This window comes from Callorhinchus milii, unplaced genomic scaffold (assembly GCF_018977255.1).
Source record: "Callorhinchus milii isolate IMCB2004 unplaced genomic scaffold, IMCB_Cmil_1.0 Scaffold1, whole genome shotgun sequence".
NCBI lineage: Eukaryota > Metazoa > Chordata > Chondrichthyes > Chimaeriformes > Callorhinchidae > Callorhinchus > Callorhinchus milii.
This window is the reverse complement of record NW_024704742.1, coordinates 52,549,246-52,571,073: the sequence shown is the minus strand read 5'-3', so window position 1 is coordinate 52,571,073 and position 21,828 is coordinate 52,549,246. Positions and strand designations below refer to the sequence as shown.

General features: G+C 40.0%; 1 long non-coding RNA gene across 1 annotated transcript; it reads left to right on the top strand.

The window, feature by feature from the left end:
* Positions 1-6,620: 6,620 nt before the first annotated feature.
* LOC121850395 lies at positions 6,621-12,501 on the top strand. Its single transcript, XR_006085581.1, has 3 exons — positions 6,621-6,696; positions 10,313-10,391; positions 12,150-12,501. It is a non-coding gene; the product is annotated as an uncharacterized LOC121850395 (long non-coding RNA).
* Positions 12,502-21,828: the final 9,327 nt, after the last annotated feature.

Below are 21,828 nucleotides of genomic sequence, written 5' to 3'. Positions count from 1 at the left end.
GAAGCCATACTCCTTGGTCCCTGTCAACGTCTTCACTCCTGCGGATCTGAACTGCTAAACCTCTCAAATTAAGGATCATGACACAGAAATAGGGGGAAATCCTACATCTTTTGGCTATTAGGGACTTGCCTCTAATGCTCAGGCATAACTTTTGGCAAACTCCAATGTCAGACCACTCCAGCCTTTGTTAATAAGAAAATCCCATGCTTGCCCTATTGATGTCATCCACAACATGAACACTTGGGTAATTTCATCCAAACTAATTGCAAATGGTTCTAAAGTTAAATGGGATGACTGCACTTCATTCTGTGTTAATATCATTTCGACAGCGAGTGACAGCAAAGCTACCCTGCATGGAGGGTGCTATATAAGTGCAAGTTGTTGTTGTTTTTGTTGTTGAATGGTCTCTTCCTGTTTCCACATTCTTAAATGATTTCCTAAAATATTTATTCGGTGTTAAGTCCAACTGAATTCAATGGCTAATACTTTAATTGTCCTGTGAGTTTCATGGATCATGATCACTCTGGCTATGCGTAGACAAAAATTTGCAAAACACGGTAAAACAGACAGCACCTCTTTGGTTCTATGGTTCTATAAAGAGGTCTGAATCCAGAAAATGCTACAACCTATTTCTCACAATTTAGTTTTAACCAGATAAAGATAAGGCCAGAATACTTGCCAGTGTACATGGATACTGTTGAAATGTAATAATAAAGTAACAACAGTGGGCACCCACATTTGACTCACTAAAACAATGACTACCTAATTCAGCTTGTTCGAGACTTAAAATCAGTCACCCAGACCACAATCGGTTGCCAAACACTGCAAATTCTAATTAGTGCAGGACCTTAAATGAGGATCATGTAACTGGTTGCATCTGCCAGAGAACGTGCATTCAAATGGCACAACAGTAACAACAACAACAAAATGACATTTATAGAGCGCCTTTCACGTCGGGAGGATGTCCCAAGGCGCTGGACAGTCAGGAGTCAGGACCCGAGCATGGGGAAGGGGTGGGGTAGGGGTGAGGGAAGGCAGAGAGGTGGGAGGGAGGCCAAAAACACGATTGAAGAGGAGGGTCTTGAGACCGGTCTTGAAGGAGGCAAGGGAGGAAGCGAGGCGAAGGGACTGGGATGGAGTTCCAGAGTGTGGGGGCAGAGAGGCTGAAAGCCCGGCCACCGATGGTAGGGCGAGTTGGGCGGAAGACATGGAGCAGGCCGGAGCCCGCTCAACGGAGGTAGAGGGGAGGTTGGAAAGGAGTCAGCAGGTCAGAGAGGTAGGAGGGGGCAAGGCCATGGATGGCCTTGAAAGTGAGGACAAAGATCTTGAATTCAATCCTCTGAGGGATGGGGAGCCAGAGGAGTCGGGCGAGGGGGGGAATGATGGAGTCACGGAGCCTGGTGCGCGAGAGTACACGAGCCTTGATGTGACGAATGCGTGGGTGAGGGTTTCGGCAGTCTAAGGGGTAAGGCTGTAGTGGAGTCTGGCCATGTTGGGGTGGTGGTGGTAGGCAGTGCCGGTCATGGCATGCATGTGGAAGTTAAAGGACAGTTCAGCGTCAAACAAGACACCCAGGTTCCTGACTGGCTTAGTGAAATTGTGTGTGCAGCCGTAGAGGCTGATGCTGCCAGCGCCCAAGGTGCGGAGGCGCTGGCGCGAGCCAATCAGGAGAGCCTCGGTCTTGCTGGCGTTCAGTTGGAATATTTACAGCCACCTGGATGGCACAATCTTCAGGTGTTCACTGGATTTATTCATCTCATAAACAAAGGTGAGTGAGCTTTTGTATCTATGTTCAGTATTATAAGATCCACTTTGTGAAGTAGAGTAATTTTCCGATCACTTTCCACTGAGCTTGAAATGTTTTCCCAATTAATGGATTTGTAAGTCAGATTCAGTCAGTCAAGGGAGTTTGGGACGTACATATTATAAAGCAAATGGCCCTGCAGTACAAAACTCTATCCTTATTATCTGCTTGATGTAGCTTGGATATTGTGAAGTGGAATTGATTAAATGAAAGCATTCTAAAACCTCTTGGCTGTTCAGTCTTACATGTGATGGTAAATCCTGATAAGTGTTGCAAATAATGTAGTTGTAGTTTGGCTGCAAATGTTAGTTTATTGTGGTATTGGAGCTCCCCCTGCCAAATCAAAGTAGTAATGCTATATTATTTCTGCGTTCCATTGCATGCAGCTAATAGATCCAGCAAGGATTACATTTCATTAGTTTTCTATAATCAACTGCTTTTTATCTGTGTATTTATTTTGTTACCTACCTATGCAAGGAATTACACTGAATGCATTGTGTAATTAATAAAGCAAGGATAATACAGGCAGCTGTGATTTGAGACAAACTGTTTTCTCATAAGGAAATAATTTAAGAGATTAACTTAACATATATTTCATATATCTTTGCCATTATCAGATAATAAGCTTCATTCTTAAAACAACAATGCCAGTTTTAGTACACGTCAATTAAAAATTATAAGAGTGGTTCTGATCCTACTGTGTCATGTAAAATGGAAAATAATTGGTAAGTGCCCACAGAGATGAAACTACTTTTAAATGGCTTGATGCTACAATCTGGCTGTATAACTAGGATGATATCTACGTTGGGCTGGCAGTACTACAAATATGACCACTTTCCTCACGACTGATGAAATTATGTTAAAGATAATTCTTTATAACAGATAAATTTTTAATTGATATAGCAGTTTATCACGTCATTGAGACATCTTAAAGTGTTTCACAGAATATATTGTAAAGTGAATTGACTGTATATTTTGTTTGAGAGATGGTGAGACTCTTAATTCCATAAAACTAAAGTGTTAAATGAATAAAAGTTTAGTATTTATTCTCTTTGGATTGTGATTGTTCTAGCCATTATTGAAATAAAGGATGATAGAAGGAACCTTTCACCTTGAGTCGAATACTCACAGGGTGTTGAGGCGATTCTTTAGTAACTTCCATCCCCCAACTTTTCTCTTCAGTGTTGATTGTTTGGAGTAATTCAATACAGTACAAATGCTCTGATCTGACTGAATTTTTTTCGAGTCATGCTTCATTAACCATATACTATTACAGAAAGTGTTTTGTGTCATTAGAGCTCAGTAATTCAACAGAAATATTACATCAAAATAGAAATGGTGACCTTTAAGTTGAGTTTTTTTTCCAAAATATCTTCATTTTCTAGGTTTCTGTATTGCGCTGAGGTCACCATGGAATCACTGATTCTAATTCTTTCTTGATCTCCACTGGGTCATCAATGTTTCATTAAAATTCTGACATCTCTTTGGGTAATGTGCAGCATTTCAAAATGTTAAATGTTGCTGAAATTAAATTTAATACCAATGGAATATCAACAATTTCAACATTGCCTTCCAGAGTTGTTGCCTAACTACAAACGTCTGTATAAAATGCTCCATACATTTACATGCTCAAGTATGTGCATTTCTGTACATTATTTTCTATTATGGTCAACCAAATCTGTTGGAAGTGAAACTGCAGATGTGAGTGAGGCAGAAAAAGGTTGAATGTAAAAGGATATGGGAACCAAAATACAATTTAAATTTATATAGCGCTTTATATGTAGGATGACTCAAACCGCTTCACACAGCTGACTGGGCACCTGAGTGGGGGTGGAAGCAGAAGGAGGTGGGAAAGATGACTGAAAGCACAATCAAAGTGGTACCTCTTGAGATAGATCTTGAACGAGGCGAAGGATGGAACGAGTTGGAGGGACTCAGGGATGGAGTTTGAGAAAATGGGCTGAATGGCTGATAACCCACCTGCTGATGATGGAAAAAACAGGAGAATGGGTCTCAATTAATAAATCTTTCAAAGAGGCCAGAACAAACACAAAGGGCTTTCTTCTATTCTGTCAATCTTTACAGCATAGAAGGAAAACATTTGGCCCATTGAAAATCTAACCCCCCAAAAATTAGAAAATCAGAAGAGTGGATGAGTAGATGAATAGTGAATGAATGAGTAAAAAGAAAGAAATTGAGTGTGAGCAGAGAAGCAAAGACAGAGTTTGTGATGTGAGTGTACAAATAACCAAGATAGAGATTATAATGATCACTGAGTGCCCTTGGTAACAAGAGAGCATACACAGGCATGGAATGAGTATCTGTTCACCTACAAAACTGACAGTCGCTATACTTCAGGGAAAAAATCCTGTGAAGCATTTTGAGAGGTTTTGATTATGACATTATATCGAATGCTATGATTATTCTTAATGGCTTATGAAAATAGCCGGTTGCTTTGAGTCTGTCATTGTGAAGATTGTGAACCTGCAGCTCTTTAGGAATACTTGGTCATAGTTTTTCTCTAAGGGCTCAGTGGGTAATGGCAGCCCTTTTAAATGGATGGTCTCTTGATACAAAATACTGCACATGAACCTGGTAGGCATCAGAGTTAATATCTGGGTCAAACAGGCCCTTTCACTCACATATCTACCCATCAAGATACCAGAGGTCACACTGATGTGACCTGGGAGAAACGTGAGTTGATGAAATAGCTATTAGTCCGAACTGCAAGCCAGACAGCCAATATTCAACATCACTAATGCACTTAAGCAGATACAGAGAACAGAGAGCCAGGGGCCACAAGTGGTTACTTGCCAGTATCAGTAAGTTTTACTTCCAACAATAGGTGTTGGGTACGGATAGGATGCCCCTAAAAGTCTGACAGAATTGGTGTTATCTTGTTTCATGTCAATTGCTGTCGAAACAATATTAACATGAAGTGCAGTCACCCCATTTAACGTTTGAACCATTTGCATTTAGTTTGGATGAAATTACCCAAGTGTTCATGTTGTGAATGATGTCAATAGGGCAAACATGGGATTTTCTTATTAACAAAAGCTGGAGTGGTCTGACATTGGCATTCGCTAAAAGTTATGTCTGAGCATTAGAGGCAAGTCGCTAATCGCCAAAAGTTTTAGGATTTCCCCCTATTTCTGTGTCATGATCCTTGATTTCATTTGTGTCTTTTTATGGCTTTTGCTGGTAAAGAGAGAAGTTCAGTAAAATCAGACACATCTCCAGAAGGTGACAAAAGTCAACATCATCAACCAGTTCTTAATGTGCACACACTACAACACATAACTGCATGATATTACATACAGTGATAACTAGTTCCTGGTATAAGTAGTCATAAGCACATAACTAGTCAACAACAACAACTTGCGCTAATATAGTGCCCTCCATGCAGGGTAGCATTTCGGAGCGCTTAACAGTAGTAGAGCTTGATGGAGCCGGGAGGGGTGGGGTGTGGGGAGGTGGCCGTAAGCACAGTCGAAGAGGAAAATTTTCAGGCGGGACTTGAAAAGGGGAAGAGAGGGGGCAAGGCGGAGGGATTGAAGGAGAATGTTCCAGTTTCAGGGCATAACCTTTGCCCTGGATGAGGGCAAATTTCCTACAGTTGAATGTGAACAAGACCGAGGCCCTCCTGATTGGCTCGTGCCAGCACCTCTGCACCTCAGTTTCTGGCAACATCAACCTCCATGGTTGCACACTACAACTCACCAAGCCAGTCAGGAACCTAGATGTCGTGTTCGACCCTCAACTGTCTTTTCTCATCCACATTCAAGCCATGATCTGCTCTGCCTTCCCTCACCTCCGTAACATCGCCCGTCTCCGCCACTACCTCACCCCTCAGGCCGATGAAACTCTTGTTCAAGGCTTCATCACCTCCAGGCTCGACTATCCAAATGTCCTGCTTGTCGGCCTTCCCAACTCCTCCCTCCACAGATAATCCAGAACTCTGCAGCCCGTGTCCTCTCCCACACCAAACTCTGTGACCCCATCTACCCCACTCTCGCCCGACTCCACTGGCTCCCTATCCTTCAGAGGATCCAGTTCAAGATCCTGGTCCTCACATACAAAGCCCTCCATGGCCTCGCCCCACCCTACCTCTGCGACTTCCTAACCCCCTACCAACCCGCCCGTTCCCTCCGCTCAGCCGGCTCTGGCCTGCTCCACGTCCCCCGCCCCAACCGCCCCACCATTGACGGGAGAGCCTTCAGCCACTCTGCCCCCAACCTCTGGAATTCCATCCCCCAGTCACTCCATCTCGCTCCCTCCTTAGCCTCCTTCAAGTCCTGCCTCAAGACTCTCCTCTTCGACCATGCCATCGGCCACCCCCTCTTCCCCTCCCCTCCATTCCCCCCCAACCCCAGCTCGCGTCTGAAATGCTGTACTCTGTCCAGCGCCTTGGGATGTCCTCCCGACGTGAAAGGCGCTATACAAATGTAATCTTGTTGTTGTTGTTGTTGTAATGGCTGAAAGCGCAACCTCCAATAGTGGGGCCAGAGGGTGCGAGGGACGACCAGGAGGCCGATGTCAGTTGAGCGAAGGCGCCGAATGGTGGAATGGAGAGTGAGGAGGTCGGAGAGGTAGAGAGGTGCCAGGGAGTGAAGGGATTTGAACACGAGTGTAAGGATCTTGAAGTTGATCCATTCGGTGATAGGGAGCCAGTGGAGCCTGGCCAGAGCTGGTGAGATGTGCGTACGGAGTTTGGTCCGGGTCAGTTATGCGGGCGGCAGAGTTTTGAATGAGCTGGACATTTTGAATAGTGAAGCTGGGGAGACCGGAGAGGAGTGCGTTTGAGTAATCCAGGCAGGAGGTGACAAACGCATGCACGAGGGTTTCGGCTGCATTTGGATGATTTTGAATCACTCACTCAATATCCTGGCTATGTGAGTACTTTGCACTTTCTAGATGCTGTACTTTGGATAACCAGTCAACTCTGATAAGTAGACATTTGAGTTTTGTCCCTTGGGGCGACGAGTTATCAGAGTTTCACTCTATTAGTACAGAACTAAACTGGTCATTTAATTTAAGATAGAGCTCTTTCCCCATTCTAAGATCCTTAGGAAGGATTCTGTCTGATAATGGAACACTAACGGCTACTTTTCCAAAATTTTGTTAAAGCACTTGGTTGAAGCAAAGTGGATGGAGTTTCTCATCTGGCCCAGGTATACCTAATCTTAAATGCTTGTTGCTGAGATATGGGTGCCAAAAGAGAAAAAAACAAGTCCTTTCCCAGCATTACTTTGAACATCAAAAAAATGCAAAAGTCACAGAGGTACAACAGAGTAAGAGATGACCTTGCTATTTTTCGAATAAATAACAGATATTATTGTACTGTAGCATCCATTTATTTTACTTTACCTGTTGAGAAGATTGACTGCTTTTAGAGTGATTGATTGAAGCTGTCTAGTTCAAAAGAGCCTTGGTACCCGCTTAAAGGTGATAGGAATGCAGCTGGAGTGTAGTGCAATGAAATCCAAATTCACCAGTGCTTTTTTATGGGTTCTTAAGTATGTGTTGTTATGACTACATGTAGTAGGGCCTGTCACATTAAATAATAGTTACATATTAGGGTTGCAGTTCGAGGGATTGCTACATATAATAATAATAATATAATAATAATCCTGGCATTTGATATAGTGCTTTTCACGTCTTCTAGACATATCAAAGCGCTTCACAGAATATGCTGTAAAGTGAATTAACTGTATATTTGTGGGCAAAACGTGGCAGCCAATTGCGCACAGCAGTGTCCCACAAACTGGCATGCATTGAAAATGACCAATTTATTTATTGTTTTGTTTTTTGGAGGGATTATTATTAGGTGTGTGGAGTAAGGAAACTGGCCCAAGGTTTCATCCTGCCTGGAATTGAACCCAGGTGTTTCACTTGCAAGGCGAGTGCTCCAACCACTGAGCTACAGGACTCCACATGTTTTGTTCTGGGTTTGTCCTGTTTGACTGAAAGAGGTCAAGCTATAGATATGTATTGAATTCAATACTATTCACAGAATGGTACCAAAATTAAGCATTCTCAGAACTAATAGGGATTCCTGTAAGCCATGGAAAAGCCAATTCAAAATGGATAGGGCTATAATTAACACCTAATAATAATAATAATAATACAAGGTTTTGTCAGATGATTTCTGCTGCACATCCCTCGTCCCTCTGCTCCACATTTGACAATCGTGCTTTGAGCCACTATGCCCTCTGGAACTTGTTGCCTCAATCCCTTTATTTGCCCTCTCTCTGCCCATCTTCAAATCATACCTGAAGACTTGCCTCTTCGACCTTTGCCTTCAAATACTTATCCCCCCACCCTTTCCGGCATGGAGACAAGCCACGCTACTGTTAAGCACTCTGAGATGCAACTTGCGTGAAGGGCAATACAAGTTATCACTGTCCTTTCAAAATGAATATTGAAGTTTTAGGCTGATGACTGCAAGATGCACTGTAGCATTTTTAAAATAAGTAATCAAGACAAAGCAGGAAACCTTTTTTTGGTAAAAGATTGAACAGAACCTTGTACTTTTCTTCCCTTTGTAGAAAAATGGTTTTCTGGTGATTACTTTGTCTCCTATTTGAAACCTGTATTTTAATGAATCAGATTATCAGATTTTAGAACCTAAGAATTTTCAGGAACAGGAAAGGGCTATGTATGGCCTTTTGATCATACATAAGCAGTTCTATATTTCATACCTGACGAACCATTATAACAAATATTGTATTTTTATAATAAACTCTGCTGATGAGTTGCAAGTTTACCAAAGGGGAGAGAAGTTCAATGGAATTTATTGAAATCTCCAGTTTCTTATACTCATCTTCCTCAGTCGGTAGCACTTTTGCCTCTGAGTTAAAAGTTTGTGGGTACAAGACCCGTCAGGACTCTGAACTCAGTCTAGGGTGACACTCCAATACAGTGCTACGTGAGCGATGCATTGTTGGGCGATCTGTCCTTTGGTTGAGATATTAAACCAAAGTTCTGTTTGCCTGTTCATGGATATGTTAAAGATCCCATGGCAGTATTTAAAAGAGAAATTAGGTTTTCCACGTGTGCTGGCCAACAATCCTCCAAATAAAATTGCTCATTCACTTCATGGCTCTTTGTGGGATATTGCTGTACAAATTGGCTGCTGCATTCACTAACAAAATACACAGTTACTACACTTTATAAAAAATCCTGTAAAGCTCTGAGATTTCCTGTTGATGTGAAAAGTGCTGTATCAAATGCAAGGATTAGTTATATCATAATAGGGTCTAATGTTGGCTAATGCTAGAGAACACTTCATTTCACCCTTCTAATAGTATTTCCCTAATGTACTGTACTCGGACAGCAACAATTGACATCTCTATTTCCATTAAATATATTTTGCAGTAGTTTCACTTTGAGCTAAATAATGGTCTGTGCGAATTTTCAGTCTGGCTTGAGAACGAAGTACACCAGAGGATTTGTAAATTATTATCCTTTTGTTATGTTATTGTTACAGGATCCTCCTTGCTGTCTTAAAACAGTCAAAGGATCCTCAAAATGTTTTAACAGGTTGTCAAAACAAAGTTGAACCTGATCCTGATAGATTGCATTCCAAAGCAGGAAATTGGGAATGTTTTGGAAGCTTTCCTAATGACATTGTTATTATTTTTTTCTAAAAAATTTGTTGCAGTTCATTGGGTTGATGGATCCCTGCCACTTGCAGCTGGCAATACTTCCCTTCGAGAATTACAGTGCTATAACCCAGCAACACATCTCAAGGCTAATGATTCTTCCTTGAAATGGAATTTCAGCAGCTACTTTAGAAAATACATTAAATAGCATGATGCTGTTATTATTATTTATCATCACTTGGTTTCAATACATGGTTATTCCCAGATGTTAAACTGCAAACATCTGTAAGAGAGAGAATGTAACAAACTACAATTCTTTTTAAGAATTCCAGAAAACTATCTTCCAAACGACTGCATTGAAAATGTCTCCAAATTTCAATAGAATCTTAAAAGTTAAAACAGTGGTCTAAAGATGAGACAAAGATACATTTCAGACCTGCGGTGTTTCCACTGAATGAGGATTGGAAATCATTTCCCAAATAATCCCAGTATATTTTTCTTCTATCTACTTAGCTCATATTTGTATTGCGAGACAGAGGACAGCAATCAGGCCCATAGTAGCCAAGAAAAGTGAGACAAACGGGGCTTAAAACCTTACAAATTGTTGCAAGAAGAGAAAACCGACTTAAAGAGAAGCTAGGAGTTCTGGAGATAATAAGTAAGAGTAGAATACAGTGTGATAATTCTTGAAATTAACATGGAGGAATGCAGGGCAAAGGAAGATCAAGAAGGATAGTGGAATATGTAACAGGCAAGTGAGGCAAGAGGAGTAATAACCTTAATAGTGTTGATAAAATAGAGAATGGGTAGAAATGGTTATGGAGAAGCAAGTGGGACAGATGTTAGAGCACAGCGGTAAGAGAATAATTACCAGATGACAAGCCTTTTGTTATTTTCTATCCAGGAGTCAAGAGAAATGCTATTCCATTATCTCCTGATGTGGGAGCAGTATTTAAGTCACACACAGGTCAGGCTTTTTAAAGGTAAGAGTTGCTGAAGAGAAAATTAATATTTGTCACAAGAGTCTCTTGGAGTTCAGTTTGCATTGGAGGAGATATAAGAATTTCATCTAATCTTCACAGAGGAAATCTGAGCTGGGGGAAAAATAGTTAGATGATGAACCATTATCTACAACACATAAATAATTAGGGCAGAAACTAAATGACTAGAATTTATCAGTAGAACCTCACAAACTGATAATTTACAGAATAATATATTTTTAAAGTGCAGAAGGCAATTCAGTCCTATCTGCTTGTTCCATCTATTTACTTAGTCCCACTCCCCTGCCTTTTCCTCATATCCTTTTATGCTTTATTTTTCAAATATTTGTCTAATTCCCTTAAGAAAGTTATTATGGATTCAACTTCAATCATTGTTTTGCTCCTTTGTTAAAAAATGTCTCCTAACTCCAATTATCTTTTGGCAATGATTTTATAATTGATGCTGTTTAGTTTCTAACTGACTCACACGTAGAAATAATTTACCTTATCAAAACCATCATAATTATGCACATCTCTGTCTCTGGTATCATCCCAGTGAATATTCTCTGTACTATTACCTTGACATCCTTGCTAAAAACAGATGGCACAAACTGGACATCATACTGAGTTTAACCAGTGATTATTACATGTTTAGCATTGTCTCTTTGCTTTTGTATTCTATGCCCCTATTTGTAAAACATAGGATCCATTTAGTTTTCTTTTTTCAACTTTGTCAACTTACCTTCCCACTTTTAAAGACTTGTGTATGTTAGCCCCTAGGCCTCCTTGATCATTTTATTTTTACAATTTAGTGTATAATTTATATATTGTAAATAAATAATCATTGCATTTGATATAACAATTTATCACATTGTTGAACCATCTCAAACCATCTCATATAGCTTTTTGTTAGTGTAGAACCCCCGAGATAGTGTAGTGACTGTGTATTCAGCCAATTTGCACACAATAATGACCCAAAAGAGCCATGAAGTGAAATGAATGATTAATTTTGTAGTTCAAGAACTTGAACTTTGTATTATACTTCTCTAAGACAACAGATGAGATCCATAATAATAATAATCCTTGCATTTGATATAAAGCATTATCACATCTTCAAGCTGTCTCAAAGCGCTTCACAGAATATAATATAAAGTGAATTGACTGTATATTTTGGGGGCGAAATGCGGCAGTCAATTGCGCACAGCAGTGTCCCACAAACAGTTGTGGATTGAGTGACCAATTTATTATTATTTTTTAAAATAATTGTTACCTCCGGAAAAGCAATCCGCCAATTGACTAACAACCAGGTTCCTACTTACTGCTTGGTAAACAGAGGCATTGCCCAACGTTTCACCGCTGGGAATCGAACCCTGGTCTCTCGCTTGCAACGTTAACCATTGAGCTACAGGACTCCACAATGATTGTGTAGGCAACTGTTAGCACAAATTTATTTTCCAGCAGAGCTCCACAATACTGCTCTACTGTGTTTCCCTTGCCTTTAACTTTTAACCAAAAAATTTTCCTGAAACAATTATAAATGGCAATAATATTTTGAAGAAAACTGAGTATGATTCGGTACACTATTTGTAACCAGATCAATCATTTTGGATCGTTTGCCATCAAATGAATATTGTTACAACTGTCTGATTAGTATTTTTTATTAGGAGTTGAAAAGATGATGGATAATGTAAGTAACATAAAAAGATCCCTTTAAGAAGACAGTGGTAATTTTATCCTCTTCCCATCTGCATTCATTTACAGGTTGCCTTAGTTCAAAATTTTCCAGACTTCTCAAAGAACTGAAGGAAGACCTGACACAGCATTCTGTCATCCTCTAACACCTCATGGAGATCAGAGGGGTTAGATAAACAACGTATGCAGCTGCCTGTGCATCTGGCACACGACTGACCAGGGTAGAGCATTAAGCCACAAGATAAACACAATCCATCGTTAGAGCAGAACCTCCGGGAACTGATGTGAACATTTTGAACTTGACTCATAAAAAGTGTTCAGGATAAGACTGGATAAGAATACCTGATAAATGCTGGATTTATTTTAGCATTTTACATTGTAGCTAAACACAATAGTTTTATTTTTCTGTGTGCAATGGGCTGCCATTTCGCCCACACAATACACAGCCAATCCACTTTAAATATATTCTGTGAAATTTTTTGAGATGTCTCATTGGCGTGATAAGGCACCATATCAAAATTCAAGGATTATTATTATTTTAGAGCATGTTATATTTCATGTGACTTAATATTTCACAAATCTCCAGAAATCTTAGAATCACCTAATAAAAATCCATGCAGCTAACACAAATGTATGTTTTGTACAAAATTAAGATGTTTGCTTTCTGAAGAGTAAGGCTTATTTGGAGACATAAATATTTATTTTTCTTTTGCTCGGTAGTCAAGAGTGTGTAGTGGTCTCATCGACCTGAGACAGGTGGGACAGTTCATTACTGGTCACGTCCACAGCTTGCTGGCTCTGACTCTCACATCAGGTGCAATATCTCTTGAGGGCTGTGTTGCTGCTTCCCCTCAATTTGGCAATGCAGTAGCAAGTGCAAGAATCTCATCTCCCTCTATGTGTTATGTGTGTGCAAATACCACTTGTCTATTGATATTGGCATTTCACCGCTCTCAGATTGCATCTTGGAATTTTGTTGAATTCCAACTGCAACACCTCAAGAACTTGATCAAGTATCTATCTACACCACCTCAATGGCACAAATCCTATCCTCACCCATAATTCACAGATATACATTTCCAACAGGATCACTTAACAAAGATTGAATGAGGGAACCCTGGTCAAATTCTCTCTTCCCTAAACTGATGCCATTGCAACACTCCCGCGCCACCTTGAGTGAAATCAGATGACTCAATAAAAGTCAGCATAGAACTTAGGACCTTATTGATTCTTGGGCTGTATGGCTGAGACACCATACGATTCTTGTATCAAATTGAGACATCTAATTAGAAACAAAATTAAAATATTCAAGATCCAAAGCCAACAAGGACCTACATCTTTGAACATTCAACTGTATATAAGGCTCCATCAGCTCACATTATGTTCATATCATACTTTTTACATTGATATCTTGGGTTGTTGACAGCATAAACCAACAAATTCCAAGAGACAATTAATGTAGTATTATTGTTAAGATTCTGGTGCAGTTGGTAGCATTCTCACCTCGGAGTCAGCAGGTTATGGGTTCAATCTCATGTTAGGACTTTGAACTCCAGTGCAATTTGAGTAAGCGCAGCTTTGTTGGAGGTGTCGTCTTTTGGATGAAATGTTAACCAGGATGTGGTCTGCCTCTATAGAAGGACATTAAAGATCCTCTGGCACTATTCGAAAAGAGAAGGGAGTTTCTTCACATGATCTAGGGGTGTCATTCCCCCAGATAATACTGGTCATTCACTTAATGGCTGTCTGTGGGGTATTACTGTGTGCAAAATAGCTGTCTTAATATTTAAGGCTGTACAGAAATGTGGAAAATTCTTATGTTAAATCTAATCGGTTTCCAAATTAAATATGAATTTAAGAATTTTTGCACAATGCTGCAAGATCTTAACTTTTTTGACAAGATGATCGTTTAGACCAAACCTAGACGGAATTTTGGGGCATTTCTAGTATCGGCCTGCGCTAGCTGCCTTCCAGCACACAGGCATGTGTTATACATTTACTGAAACAGGAGTGAACTGTAGGGGGCACTTGCAGTCTGCTAAGAACAAATAGATTATACTTCTTACCTTAGACACGATGTCTGAACACTGTTTCATATTGTAAGTTAAAATGGCAATGCCATCTTTAAGTTGTACAAAATGGACAAAGATGTGTGATGTATAAAGCAAAGTTGGTAGTAACTGCGTGACCCAACAGTGAATCTGATTTCAGGTGGTTTCATTTTATCTTTTTCTACGGTAGTGGTTAGACTGTATTGCTTAATATTAGATCCAGCTTTACCCATTATAATGACACGTCTACTTTATTAAATAAAACAAGAATTTCACTTCTCAAATAATTTTATGTGATGTATAAAGCAAAGTTGGTAGTAACTGCGTGACCCAACAGTGAATCTGATTTCAGGTGGTTTCATTTTATCTTTTTCTATGGTAGTGGTTAGGCTGTATTGCTTAATATTAGATCCAGCTTTACCCATTATAATGACACGTCTACTTTATTAAATAAAACAAGAATTTCACTCCTCAAATAATTTTATGCTTTTGCTGTGGACATCATATCCTGGTCAGACCGTACTGAGAGTACTGCATACATTTCTGGTAACCCTGACACTCTTGAGAATAGACAACTGAAATTCAACCACATGGAGGTGTATAAAATTTTATACGGAATTGAGAAAGTAAAAACAGAACAATACTTTAGGATGCACCAAGACAAAGAAAGAATCAGTTTAGAGTTGCAAAGAGCAATTTCAGGACAGATACCAGGAAGGTTTTCTTTACTCAGAGGGTAATTAATGATTTGAACAGATGTCAAGGAATTGTGGTTGTAGTCACTGGACACTGGGCTCATTTAAAAAGCAATAAAAACAGAAGTCGCTGGGAACACGCAGCAGGTCAGGCAGCATCTACGGAGAGAGAAAAACAAGCTAACATTTTGAGGTCGATGACCTTTCATCATTTAAAGACCTTTCATTTAAGAAGCAGTTTGATGTTGCAATTTCTTTTTGATTCGGGTTTTCAGTCTTTCTGCCCCTAGTCTCTGGAACTCCATCTTGAAGTTCATTCATCTCACCCTTTCCCTCACCTCTTTCAAGGTCCATTTGAAGACCTTCCTCTTTGACCATACCTTCCGTTATCTTCACCCATACTCCTTCCGAATCCAATCCATCTCGGCTGCATACTCTTGACTGTCCTGCACCTCAAGATAGCCTTCCGATTAGAAAGACGCTATATAAATACAATTTGTTGTTTTGTGTTGTGATGGGAGGATAGCAGGATGGGAGGGTGGCTATTCTGGATCGATGTGATCAATTTGGAGATCAAAAAGGCCTCTTCATTCAAACCAATCTTGTGAGTACTAGTTTTGAATGAAGTAGGAACATTGCAACACAATTTCAACACAATAAATTTACATGCCTTCACTTCCTAAATTCTAATTAATTAGCCTTGTTAGCCTTGGATTTTGGCATTAGAAAAAAGTTAGCAGGATATCTGCTTAACTGATTTTTCTGTTAAGATGGACATTAATAAGCTGTTTCAACTTGGTAGTCCAAAACAAGGGGCATAAATATAAGATAACTGGAAACAGATCTAAAAGGGAGTTTAGGAGGAATTTCTTTATGCAGAGGGTGATGTGAATGCAGGAAGCTATGGCTGAAGCAAAAACCAGCAACGTATTTTAAGAGGAAACTCGATGTATACATAACGGAAAAAGGAATAGAGCGGTATAGGAGAGGGGATTAGGAGAGCTGGCGGGAGGCTTGGGTGGAATATACACACTAAGGTGGACTAGTTGGTCCACTATGTAATTCCATATAAGACAATTTGGACAAGCACTGTGACAGAGACAGGGTTGGGGGTCATAGTTTTGGATCAATTGATCTATTAAGACATCAGCAAGGTGGAATGCACACCCCATTCATTCTGTTTTTAATGTTACTCCTTTGATTTGTTTGCTTGTGCTTTTTAAAACCTAGCTATATAGTTGTCATCTCCTAAGATCTACGATCTTCTCAATCATGACACTGGCACACTGCTGACTTAGTGAAAGAAACCTTTACAGCTGGGAATATATATCTCCAACTGCTCTTTTGGCAGTGAAAGTAAATCATCAGTAAAGTGCTATACAGCAAACTCCACTCAGGAAAAAATCAGGGACATTTTCTATGAGTTTCACAGAATTTGCTGTAAAGTGTTGTGACTCTGTATTTGCAGGTGAATGCAGCAGCCAATTTTGCAGATAGCAATTTTCCATACAACAGCCATGAATTAAGTGACTGACCACTTTAATCTGGGGGATTGGCAGCCAATTGTTCGTCCAGTGGAAAATTTGCTTATCTTTTTGAATAGTTATTGCCTTAGGATCTTTAACATCAACCTGAACTGGTTCTCAGTTTAATGTCTCATCCGAAGGTTGGCCACTCCAAAATAGTGCATTTTTGCACTTCTAATAATGCAATGTATCCTTAACGCTGCATTGGGGTGTGAGCTCAAAGTCCCGGTGTAGGGTTTGAACCCACAATCAGAAGTGAGAATGCTACCAACTGAACCAGGGTGACACACTTGAATTATTATGGAGAGAAAAGGGAAAGATAAGAAAGATAGTAAAAGAGAGAGAGAGAGGAGAGAGGAAAGAAATCAAGAGAAAAAGAGACAAAAGAATGGACATTGAATAACTGACAAGAAAAGTGAAACAAGGTAAAGGAAACGGCAGACAATATGAATCATGAAAGAATAGAGTGAGGAGAATAAATTAGATAGTGAAAGGCAAGAGGAGAGGGTCAAAGTGGAATGAAAACTAAAATGAAAGATATAATAATAATAATCCTTACATTTGATATAGCGCTTTTCACGTCTTCCAGACGTCTCAAAGAGCTTCACAGAATATTTTGTAAAGTGAATTGATTGTATATTTTGTGGGAAAAACGCGGCAGCCAATTGTGCACAGCAGTGTCCCACAAACAGTCATGCATTGGGTGACCAAATCATTATTATTGAATTATTTTTTTTGAAGGGCTTATTACCCCCAGAAAAGTGATCTGTCAATCCACTAACTGCTAGGTAAACAGAGGCATGTTGAGTAAGGAAACTTGCCCAACGTTTCGCCCTGCCCGGGATTTGCATGCGAAGTACTGTAACAATTAAGCTACAGGGCTTCATATACTATGAGAGAGGAAGTAATGAAGAGATGAAGAGAAAGAATAATCAACAACAACAACTTGCATTATATAGCAACCCCTCACGCAGGGCAGCATCTCAGAGTGCTTAATTAAAAGGGAAAGTACTTGGTATTCCAGTGCGCACTGTGGGTTGTTACAACAACAAATTGCATTCATTCAGCACCTTTCTCGCCATGAGGATGTCCCAAGGTGCTGGACAGTGAAGGGTTTTCACCTGAGCTGGGGGTTGGTGTCAAGAGGGGTGGAGGACAAAAGGGAAGTGGAGGTGCTAGGATGACTGAAGGCACAGTCAAAAGAGGAAGGTCCCGAGACCTTACACATGACAATTTCTAAAAAAAAGCTTGTAATAATACCAGCCAACAGTCCCTCCACTTCGCCCCCTCCCTTGCCTCCTTCAAGACCAATCTCAAGACCCCTCTTCGACCGTGCTTTCAATCACCCTGCTTCCCCCACCTGCCCTCCATCCTCCCAGATCCCGAACGCCGGTTTAGGCCTGAAACTCTGACAGTCCAGCGCTTTGGGATGTCCTCCCAACCTGAAAGGCGCTATACAAATGTAATGTTGTTGCTGTTGTGCCATCAGCGGAGATGGTGAGGTTCCATTTTCTACTGGCAAGCCAGTGGCTGTATGCATTTCCTGAGTATAACATATCATTTGCTGGTCCGTCAGCACAAGAGGGGTACATCATGACCTTTGAGGTGAAACAAGTTGTGTACGTTTGCCCTAATCAAATCTCCAGGCAATCTATATACAGCAGAATTTAGTCAAATTCAAATTCTCTCTGAAAATGAAAGCACCAGCTCGGGGATTAAGACCACCTAGAATTTATTGTGGGATGTCAGTAATCGGCCAGCTGTGTTTTACTCTAAATAAATCTCTTTAAAACATTGAACTCACCAGATTTGAAAGATGTAATCCATGTGCTGAACTGATGTCTGCCAGTCTACCCATGTGTGTGAAGGAGATAATTCAGATTCCAGCAAATGCAGTGACTGAAAGATCTTAGTCTTAATCAGAACTGATGTACTTTTTTGTTTGTCATCAACAGCCTGGAAAAACCACAAGGGGTTTAAGTTGAAGATAATAGGTTTGGACTAATCAAAAACAATGATAAGTAAATCATTTTATCATTTCACTCTTTTAATTCTTATTGTTTTCTTTATTTCAAGTCAAAGTTGCTTCCAAACAGGCACCCCAGATACAATGTTGATTTTTCACCACAGTGCTTGAATCTCAATTACCAACTTTATGTCTATTATTCACTTTTGTTAACCTACAAATGGACATGATTTGCCATTTGTTGACAGAGCTTATAATGTGAAATGTATGGAAATGAACCGTTTATTCTTGGCAGGATTATGTCAAATTCAAGAATTATTATTGGGGGAAGCAAGGAATTATCAAGCCAAGTCATGCAGAATCATTAGAAGCTTGGGTGTCCCTATCAAACAAAAGTTTTCTTTATTGTACCTACCGTTAGGCTGGGCAGAGCAATCAAAGAGAAGCCACACCAGCCTTGCTGTTTCTGACTGTGATCATCAATGAATAAGGCAGGAAGTAGTCATCCAATGTCTGATAACAGGGAGTCACGACACATTGCTGCTGGGGGGGGGGGGGGGGAAGGGAGGAGAACGAATCAGTGCTGATAAACTCTAAGATCTCTCAGTCATTGCATTTGTTGATACCTGACAATCTTTCAAGTACTAAGTTATCTCTTCAAGACATCAGTGGAGACTGATAGACTACTGTTTAGTACATGGACTATACCCTTCAGATCTAGTGATTAAAGGGATATTATTTATGGTGAGTCACAGCTGGATGAAAACAAGGCTCAATACACTTCCAAAAAACAGATTGCTGATAGACCACAATGCAGTGATGGTAGAACGATTTCCTTGGGTCTTTATTTAGCAAAATAAATTTGTAATCAACTCAACCAGAAGTGTAAATGTAATTTTGCTCTGTTGGCGGTGCTGCTGATCTCAGGAATATGATCTGGCCTCACAAAGAGGTCACATACATCCTGGAAAATAAAAACCTAAATGGGGTGGAGGAGCAAAGGGATCTAGGGGTACACATACACAATTCACTAAAAGTAGCAACGCAGGTTAATAAGGCCATAAAAAGGTAAACCAGGTATTGGGGTTCATTTCTAGAGGGTTAGAAATGAAAAGCAGGGAAGTTATGGTAAACTTCTGTAGAACCTTGGTTAGACCACACTTAGAATACTGTGTGCAGTTCTGGTCCCCACATTATAGAAGATGTAGAGGCACCAGGGAGGGTGCAAAGGAGATTCATGAGGCTGATCCCAGAACTGAGAGGTTATACCTATCAGGAAAGGCTGAACATGCTTGGACTCTTCTCTTGAAAAGGGGAGAGTAAGGGGTGATCTGATAGAGGTCTTTACAATTATGAAAGGTTTGATAAGGTAGACATGGGGAAGATGTTTCCACTTGTGGGGGAGACCAAAACCAGGGGCCATCAATATAAAATAGTCAAAAATAGATCAAATAGGGAAGTTAGAAGAAATTTCTTCATATAGAGAGTAGTGGGAATGTGAAATATACTATCACAAGGGGTTTCTGAGGCAAATAGCATAAATGTATTTAAGGGAAAGCTAGATAGGTACATGAGGGAGAAAGGAATAGAAAGTTATGCGTGAAGGCTTAGTTGAGGAAGAGCAGGAGCATAAACACATAGACCAGTTGGACTGAATGGTCTGTTTCTGTGCTGTATATTCTAATGTATTCATATTCTAATGTAAACGGAGAAACTGGAATACGGATATAGCTTGAGCACTTAGTCACTAGGCTCAGGCTAGGCTTGCCCAGGCCAGTGAGGTAATCTGATCACTTGACTTGCTCGGGTGGTTGTAAGAAACAAAATTAGGTCTGCATCGTCCTTTGATGATTTGGCACCTAGATTTGGGCACGATAGGGTTGTCTGGGTGACAACTCTCAATCCATTTGAGGAACATGATTCGGACTAATTCGGCCTGGCAGGAAGTAAATGGGGCCTACCTTACTCACCAAAAAAATAAACTTTGCTGAAATTTTGGACTTCAGACTTGCCAAGTCTTATAGCGAAGACCTGTGGTATTTACATTAATGTGAATTTGTTAGCTGACATCAGAGTTCCTGTTTAATCATACTTGTCAAAGATTCACTGAAACACAGTCAGTTAAATCCATGTAGAGCTTAAACTCATTATCGCCTCTATGTGAAAAAGTGAAACCTAATCCACATGCAATTCTTTCCTATTGGACTCTTATCTGGGGCCCATTTCAGCACTCTGACACATATGTGACTTGCCAAATATTGATAAAAGACTGGATAGGCTAGGGTGCAGAGACCAAGAGCAGCAAGCAAACATATCCATAAGTAGGGGATCATATATCCTCAAACTAACACTTGCACAAACAAAGACTATGCACTGCCTGGTCCCAGTGATCCTATTGTTTACTTTAGATGCTGCTTAAAACAGTTTATAATTCCATTAAGTATTTTCCTAGATTGTGTGGACAGCACACAACCTTGTAGCACTTTCATTTCAGCTCAAAGCCTTTCCTAAACGATGGGCTCAAATTGCCTTTGTCTTAGGAAATAACCCAGCGTACAGTTTATGTTATTTTGTATCATTTAAAGTTGTATCATTTTCCAATGTATTTTATTTGTTTTGCCGTTTTTTCTCTATGTGCTGTTTTTGAAATGTGTATTTCAATGTATAGTATTTCTACATCTTATTATTGTATAATCTCCTATAAGGTATGTTCTAGGAGAAGAGCATATTTTATAAGAGAAGTTCACCAGGAAGGAAATAAAAACTATAAGAATGAATAAAGGCTATTTGATGCATTAAATTCACTCCTTCTACACAAGATTGATCATGGATTCTGTCCTACCAACCTACATTTTGCATAGATATTGCTTGACATTCAATGAATTTAAAATGCAAACTCCAGTACATTTATTAATCTCCCTATTGACTCTGGGGCCCAGTTTACTCCTAGGGAAAAAAATCCTTTGAAATCACTGGGTCAATGTAGAAACAATAGTTTCCCATAGAGCATTTGTTCATTTCAATACAAACCTATCTCTATAACCTCCAATAGAATTACTAAGCAAATACATATAACTATTGCACATACAGGAGAGTCCCTTTACAGTGTCCTTCAATATAGTGCTGCCTTACTTATAAACACTAACTAGCTGCGTTAAAAAATATCCGATTTACAGATTGTCAGGTCACGGCTAACATCACTTCCTGCAGGTTGCATAAAGGCTCATGGTGTCCAAGAAGCACCTCAGTTGCCACTTCGCAAAGGTTCATTAAAAGGTAGCTTGATAGAGTGATGGGGGAAAGATGGGTGTTGTGAAGGGATGAGATTGGATGGGCCAGAGGGCCTTTTTCATCCAAACTAATCTTGTGATCTTGTGGAAGAGATGCCAGTAGCAATAAGCTATTCTATATAAGATTCCCACTTGGAGTCCTGTAGCTTAGTGGTTAGAGCACTCGCCTCACAAGCAAGAGGACCTGGGTTCGATTCCCAGGCAGCACAAAACATTGGGC